At 45.4% G+C, this 8,606-nt stretch overlaps 1 long non-coding RNA gene across 1 annotated transcript; it reads right to left on the minus strand.

Moving 5' to 3' along the window:
- Nucleotides 1-394: 394 nt before the first annotated feature.
- LOC128145188 (uncharacterized) lies at nucleotides 395-5,579 on the minus strand. Its single transcript, XR_008236384.1, has 3 exons — nucleotides 4,889-5,579; nucleotides 3,527-4,073; nucleotides 395-1,321 (listed from the first exon to the last, which is right to left on the minus strand). It is a non-coding gene; the product is annotated as an uncharacterized LOC128145188 (long non-coding RNA).
- Between the last annotated feature and the right edge of the window lie 3,027 nt (nucleotides 5,580-8,606).

An 8,606-nucleotide genomic window follows, 5' to 3' on the forward strand; every position in this document is an offset into this window, starting at 1 on the left:
TGAATTCTTGTAGATCAACAGCAGAATCAGCTTTTTCAATTTTTTTTCCTATAAGTTCCTATTTTTTTCCCAATAGGAACTTAAAGAACTCTTACACCATGAAGACTCATAAGCTCACACCACAGACTGGAAGGTAAACCTGAATTTTGCCTTCAGACACAATATTTTCTGTGATAAGCCTGAATGTGAGCTAGCAGGTGGCCCCTTCAAAAAAATGACATTTCCTTTCTGAACATGGTAAGTGGAGCAACAGCTATGAAGACAGCTATACTCAGGGAGTTATTACCCTGAGTACTTTAAAATTCAACAAGAATATTGTGGTCCGTTTTGAGAATCAAGAAGGATGTAGACAGATTGTACACTCTACAGCAAAGCAAGAATGACCCTGTGGGAACAAGATGAGAAAGGGGTTGGGTTTGGGGTTTCTGCCCATGAAGGAAGGCAGTCAGGAAGTAGGATTGCAATCACAATCATCTGTTTGCTCTGAAGAGACACCAACAATGTGGCTTTGCCTACAGCAGGGTTAGAATACAAAGCCATAGATTTTTATCTACAGAAAGAACATGTATTAAGATATATTTAAACAGCAAAACAGATTACATAAACAATCCCAGCTCATAATGACATTCAGGAACACCATTTTAGTAATAACAAAAAAACTCTTTTATTCAACATTCTGTAAGAAAAGATACTTCAGGAAACATACAAACAGCACTTGTAACTAAGATAAAGCCATCTTAAAATTACTACACACCATTTAAGATAAAATTTAACACAGGCATTGCAGAAAATTCAACATCTGATTACCAAGGCCATTCCTTAATAGCAATTACATATATGGCTATACCCATTGCTAGCAATGTTCTGTTTTGTTCCCTTTTCTTTTTTCCTTCTAAAACAGTTCCTAAATAAAAGTTGCTGCGTGTTCTTCACTACAGTTTCCATCTCCTAATACAGTTTGAACTGACTTACCACCTAAGCAGCACATTCCTCTAAGCAAACAACAGAAGTATAATCATGCTTAAATCTGCCAAGTTAAAAACTGTGGTTTTATTAACATTGTATGTGTTAAGCAAACCACCCATGTCCACTGAGTTGTTAGGCTGTTCCCTCATCCATCCAGTCAGGTGCAGGGACCACCCAAGAGGAGATGGGAACTGAAGTCAGAGCCCTAATCTAGCCTTCAGAAATCCCTGAGGTCCTCCTCTTTTCACAGTGACACCTCTTAGTGGAGACAAAGAGAAGCAGGGGCTGAACTCTTCTCAGGGCTGATTACCATGTCTGCTTTCCAAGGGGCTCCTCATGGGTTTTCCTGGAAGACCTGTAGCAGAGGGAAGAGAAGGGCATCAGCTCTGGAAAACAAGCTGATCCACAGAGATATTTCTCTTCAGGCTTCCAGCCAATTCTTCAAAGCAAACAAAGAATCAGATTTATAGGAGGAACAGCAGAATTGCAAGGTTAGCTCAAAGCCAGCTAACAGAGAAGGGAAGAGTCCAAACATCAAGTCCAACACTGTGGACATCTTTCCTGGCAAATCTAACGGGAAAAACTGCATACTAAATCTCCAGACTTGTCTTCTGGGAGTCCCCTTGTGCTCTTCTTGATCAAAGCATACTGAAAGGACATGTGTCCTTCACTACTTTTCCAGGACTCTATGGATCCTGAAGGCACATAGTCTGAATTACACAAAACAACATAGTCGTCCTTCAACAGGACATTGGTTGAGAGAGTCCCTTGGGAGACAGTCCTGAAGGGCAAAGGGGTCCAGGAAGGATGGACATTCTTCAAGAAGGAAATCTTAATGGCTCAGGACCAGGCTATTCCCATGCACCGCAAGATGAACTGCCGAGGAAGACGACCGGCCTGGCTGAACAGGGATCTTTGGCTAGGACTCAAGAAAAAAAGGAGAGTTTTATTATCTCTGGAAAAAAGGGCAGGCAGCTCAGGAAGAGTACAAGGATCTTGTTAGGTCATGCAGAGAGGAAATTAGAAAGGCAAAAGCTCAGTTAGAACTCAATCCAGCCACTATTGTAAGAGACAACAAAAAAAGTTTTTACAAATATGTTAACAATAAAAAGAAAGCCAAGGAGAATATCTAACCTTTAACGGATACAGAGAGGAACATTGCCACCAGAGATGAGGAAAAGGCTGAGGTACTTAAAGCCTTCTTTGCCTCAGTTGTTAATAGTGAGACCAGCTATCCTCAGGGTACTCTGCCCCCTGAGCTGGAAGGCAAGGATGAAGAGCAGAATATACCCCCCATAATCCAGGAGGAAATAGTGACCTACTACGCCATCTGGACACTCACAAATCTATGGGACCTGATGGGATCCATCCAAGAGTACTGAGGGAACTGGCGGAGGTGCTCGCCAAGCCACTCTCTATCATTTATCAGCAATCCTGGTCAACGGGGGAGGTCCCAGATGACTGGAGGCTTCCCAATGTGACGCCCATTTACAAGAAGGGTCGGAGGGAGGATCCGGGGAACTACAGGCCTGTCAGCCTGACCTCGGTACTGGGGAAGATTATGGAACGGTTCATTTTGAGTGCGCTCACATGGCATGTGCAGGACAACCAGGGGATCAAGCCCAGTCAGCATGGATTCATGAAAGGCAGGTCCTGCTTGACCAACCTGATCTCCTCCTATGACCAGGTGACCCGCCTAGTGGATGAGGGAAAGGCTGTGGATGTTGTCTACCTGGACTTCAGTAAAGCCTTTGACACTGTCTCTCATGGCATACTCCTTGAGAAGCTGGCAGCTCATGGCTTAGACAAGTGTATTCTTCGCTGGGTAAAAAACTGGCTGGATGGACGAGCCCAGAGGGTTGTGGTGAATGGAGTTAAATCCAGTTGGTGGTGGGTCACAAGTGGTGTTCCCCAGGGCTCATTATTGGGGCCAGTTCTGTTTAGTATCTTTATCAATGATCTGGATGAGGGGATCAAGTGCACCCTCAGCAAGTTTGCAGATGACACCAAGTTAGGAGGGAGGGCTGATCTGCTCGAGGGTGGGAAGGCTCTACAGAGGGATCTGGACAGGCTGGATCAATGGGCCGAGGCCAACTGTATGAGGTTCAACAAGGCCAAGTGCCGGGTCCTGCACTTTGGTCCCAGCAACCCCGTGCAGCGCTACAGGCTTGGGGAAGAGTGGCTGGAAAGCTGCCCGGCAGAGAAAGACCTGGGGGTGCTGGTTGACAGCCGGCTGAATATGAGCCATCAGTGTGCCCAGGTGGCCAAGAAGGCCAACGGCATCCTGGCCTGTATCAGAAATAGTGTGGCCAGCAGGAGCAGGGAAGTGATTGTTCCCCTGTACTCAGCACTGGCGAAGCCACACCTCGAGTACTGTGTTCAGTTTTGGGTCCCTCTCTACAGGAAAGACATTGAGGTGCTGGAGCGTGTCCAGAGAAGGGCAACAAAGCTGGTGAGGGGCCTGGAGCACAAGTCTTATGAGGAGCGGCTGAGGGAACTGGGGCTGTTTAGTCTGGAGAAAAGGAGGCTGAAGGAAGATGTTATTGCTCTCTACAACTACCTGAAAGGAGGTTGTAGTGAGGTGGGTGCTGGTCTCTTCTGTCAGGTGGCTGGAGATAGGATGAGAGGAAATGGCCTCAAGTTGCGGCAGGGGAGGTTTAGACTGGATATTACGAAAAATTTCTTTGCTGAAAGGGTTGTCAGGCATTGGAACAGGCTGCCCAGGGAAGTGGTTGAGTCACCATCCCTGGAGGTATTCAAAAAACACATAGACAAGGCACTTCAGGACATGGTTTAGAGGGCATGGTTGATGGTTGGACTCAATGATCTTGAAGGTCTTTTCCAACCTAAATGATTCTATGATTCAAGTCCTCAAATCCTGGAGGACTGCAATAATTAATTCTGCAGGAGCACAGCCATCAAATACTGGGTAATGGAGTGGTCAAAACCTAGTGGAAGGCAGTCCTCAAATCCTGGAGGACTGCAGTGCTCAGATTCCGGATGGGTGGTGTTCTCAACATTTGGGGCAAGCCACATTTCATTAACTGCAGCAGAAGGCTTTACGGCTTTCATACGTTTGAGCCTTGGCAGCTTGGGTCTTTCTCCATCTGGAAGGAAAAGTCTCAGTTGAGTAAAAATCTCTTACATGCCACAGACTAGACATGATTATGATATAGACACAGGAAAAACATGTGGCCAGAACTTGGCAAAGACTAGCCAAATAATATGTGCAAAGCAGCCAAAGAATATGTGCAAAAGGACCCCCTCTACTTCCCATCCTCTGGGAGGGAGAGAAGCATGGAGCAAGAGAGGTCAGGTCAGCCCCTCACCAAAGCAGCTGGTGAGCTACAGGCTGCTGACCAGCTACTCGCAGACAGTGGGGCACCCGGTGCCATATCTCACAGCACACGCTCCCTCATCACTTGAACACAGGGCAGGCTTAGCCATGGCCAGGCCTTCAACAGGTAGATGGAAATGGGGGAGATGAGAGACCCCTGGGTGAGCACTTGCCTGCAGAACAGCACCAATGGGCATGAGCACTCGCTGCAACTCCTCTATCAGCCACTCCCTCCTGCCTCTCACTTGCACAAAGTAGGAGCGGACACCTGTGGTTACAGCAGGGCTCAGGCACAGCTGTAACTCAGATTTGTATATTTACTGAAAACTCAGAAAAAATGTAAATTGAAACCTAAGTCTCTGCCATCTCTCAAGTAGAACATCTGAGTTTCACTTCACTTTACCCACTACCTCCATCACTTTCTAGAACTACAAAACACAGCAGGAAAAGGAGCCCAAGAAGAGACATCTATTCCATGAACCACCCAGTTCACATGTGATACCTCTAGTGTTGCAGCACTTAGCACTCAAATGCAGGAATCACTTCTGTCCACAAGAGAAGCCATTGGACTCCTCACACACTCACCTTAGGGGTGACAGCAGGGTCTGCTCCCTTTGCTCCCTGCAGATCACGTCTTGGTGTTGAGAGGACAGGGTCTCCAGGCTGATGAGCTGCATGTGGCAAACACTATGCGACAGCCGGCTCTGAGCTAGGGTGGAAACTCCTCCCACCAAGAGAGAGTGACTGTGCAAGGATCCCAAAAGGGAAGAGGGAAGAGAGCATAGGGGAGGACAGAAGGACAGACAGATGGAAGGAAGGATCACTGAAGTTAATATAGGAGAGACACTGTCTGCCCTGCACAGTCTGAACCACCCCCTCTGCCCAGAAAGTGTGATGCCTAATAAATGTGCAGGGCAATTGGAAGAAGAAGGGAAAGCACCAGCCATCCCCAGGCAGTGAGTAGCTAACAGGAACCGTAAGTCTCTGCACACAGCTGAAGAGGACACAGCCCACTAGGCTAGGGTAGGAAGGGCCTGAGACTGCAAAAAACTCATTATCTAGATAGTCCAAGTCCAGTGCACATGTGATTACGCTGGTATTAATGCTGTCAGCAGCTCTGAGTACTTTGAGTAATTTGGATCTCTCAAATTTCAGGTATTTCTGTGCTAGAGAAAGATCCCCTTGATTACAATATTCAGTTTAAATAAGACAATCAGGCCTCACTAAACCACACCCAGACAAGTCAACACTCTTGGCTCCCTCACTGTGCCCAATAGAAAGCCATACAGTGATAGATACTAGAACAAGGACTGTTTTCATCCCTTTCTTCACGTTCCTCAGGATTGTCCCTCTCATCTGTAAGGATCAAACTTGCAAGTTGAATGCTTGGTACTGTGATCCAAACTTAAGGCAAGTCAAGTAAAAAGCAGACAAATACACTTAAAACATTTGCAGGAAGAGGTGGAAGAATTGATACCCAGCATATCACCCAATTCCCTATAGCTCATCCCTTACTAAGTAAAAGTAAGGCTCAGGAGCACATAACTAAAGATAATGGCTCTGAGGTGTGTCTCACTGCTCTGAACCATGGAGAATATTCTACCCACTGATCTTCTTGTATTTTTCAGTCTCTTCATGCACACATCCCCCCACCCCCAAGAATGCGCCCTCCCCCTAATTCTCTTTTCTCTCTGACCTTTCCTCTCCTCTGTTTAGCTTAAAGCCTTTCAAATCACTACCCACTCCTTCCTTACATATGGGATAAACTACTTTTTGTCTACATTAGCTATGTGCTGGACCAACTTTGCATTTGAACTGCAAAGCGCCTCCAGGTAATAACAGCTTCTTGTCAGAGAAGATCATCATCTTTCATCCTTCAGGCCACACAGACCCGCTCTCTCCTCACCTTATGCATTGCTCCAGGGACCCATGATTCTCATTCCCATCTTGCCCCCATTTGGGTGTGAGCTACTTAAAACTGCCAAACCAGATGATCTTCCATTTGGATTAAAATCTCACACAGGCCTCGGAGCTAACAGGGAGCTCCTGAGCAGCAGCAGCACAGCTTCATGCATACTGCACAACACTGCCATGGTTGAGCCCAGTTAAATGCTTACCCACACCGCTCCAACAGTGACACGGTGTCTGGGCTTGGGGATGTCACATCATGTTCAGGCTAGGGTGACTGACTCAGGAGTAAACATGGGTTCCCCCTCACTGCCTGCACCCACCAACACTGTGCTCCTGATAGCATATGTCCATACATTCTGTATATGTCTAAATATTTTGATGGTTTTAATATTTTGTACCAGTCATGGAAACTGGTTTGCTGCTAGATGACTGTAAAAGTGAGATTTGGTAAATAATTATTAGAAATCTTATACTAACACTATGATTGAAACAATAGACAAAAGTGTAGCCAAGCAATTAACTAGTAGAGGTAGTTACTCATAAGTTTTGCAGTTCTTTGCTCTTACAACTAGATGTTCCTGTACAATAGATGAGAACAATGTTGAAACTGACCACATGTGATTGAAACTGCGTTAAGCTTTAAGATCAAAGAACAAGGACAAGAACAAAGAATTCAAGGACAGCCAACAGAATCTCAAATGGGTCGGTGGTCGTAAAAGCAGCCCTTCGACTCAAATGAATTCGTCATTGCGCATGATTGGATGTAGGCAGTACTATGATAATCAGTTACAATAATTTCTATGTATACGTATACTAATCTGATTAATATGTAATTGTTACTCCATATAACCTGTTTGTGCTGAAGCTGTGGCATGCACGCTAGGTGGAATTATCCCCCGTGCATCCAGCGCTGCAATAAAGAATGCCTGCTTTCTAAAACTCCAAAACAAGTCTTAGAGAGTTTCTTCTACGGGCTTTTCGGTATCACTCCCAGAAGTGACCGAAAGCAGATGAGCCCCACCAGGCAGAGATATGAGGCCCTGTTTTATCAGCCAATGACCCACCTCCAAATGACAAAACCAGCAGACCACGCAAACAGGAAACTGGCAGCTGCTGGGACCTCCTAAGGCCTTGCCAGAAGTCCACCCTGCAGAGACACAGGACCAGCTCGGATACTTCCAGCACAGGACCTTGGCAGCAGGCAGGGCTGAAAGTCCTCCTATCAATGTGGAAAAGCCTCAGGCAGTCAGTCCCTGCAGAGCCATGTGCCACCACCAGCACTGACGGCAGTGTAAACCTGCAGCCTGCTAGTCTTAACCTAACTCATAGGAGAAACTACACTGTCAGGTATTCCCTGAAATGCAGAGAACTGGATCTACACATGAAGGACTATTTAAATAGGGTTTCTGTATTCTGAAAGTGTTGAATAGGATATCTTACCTGACCTGTCTTCATGCTTCTGAAAATGCCATATCAGCGCAAGCAAGACAGTAATAGCTACAACTCCTACTGATACTGTGAGAATATAGAACAGTACACAAACGGCATTTCTTCCAAATGTTTCCTTTTGCTCTACAAGGAAAATTCAGTTGTAAAAAACACTTACTGTACCTTCATCCTGCTGTACTGTTAGCTTTATTGATCTTTACTTTTGTAACATCCCGTAAGTACATTATTGTCAGAAAGCTGACTTCTAAAATTAAAGGTTGCCTTCTTTATTTTCTCTAAGGATTTTAGAACCAAAGGGCCTCTTTTCACAAAGCATATGTGGGAGCCCGTAACCCATGACACTGGGACAGACCTCAGCCAACGGCCTGACTCACTGGCTGTTCTTTCTGCCTCACACCACCAACTGAGAAGCCTGTAAGGTGAGATAAGAATAGCTAGTGAGATATATTCATGCACTAGGCATTTTAGTATCACTGCGTGATACTCAGGTATACTATTAATTCTCTCTATATCATTCTGGTTGGCTCTCTGTATCACAGAAAAATCCAAACAGTACATCAGTCTTATGTTCCAGGGAAGCACATGCAGCACTGAAGCAGTGCTCATGCCATTTCATTGGGAAGCTAAGATGTCACTGCCCAGAGCTGCGCTGGCCCATGAATGCAAGAGTCTGTTGGCATTAAAAGAAGAGGAAAGCAGGAAATGTGAATTACTTTTTTACAGTAATTGTTTTTCTCTCTTAAATGTGTCCCTTGGACAGTAAAAAAGCTATTTTTAGCCAACGCAAAAAGTTGTATCAATGTAACTACACTAGTTAAACCTCTTACACTGTGAAATTTAGAACAAAACTAGAATTGTAGGCAGCATTTAATTAAAAGTTTCCGAGTTTCCCCACCATAGTAACCCTTGCAGATGTGACAGTGGATCTTTTCCCAATTTGGAG

This window comes from Harpia harpyja, chromosome 8, assembly GCF_026419915.1.
Source record: "Harpia harpyja isolate bHarHar1 chromosome 8, bHarHar1 primary haplotype, whole genome shotgun sequence".
NCBI classification, from domain to species: Eukaryota; Metazoa; Chordata; class Aves; order Accipitriformes; family Accipitridae; genus Harpia; species Harpia harpyja.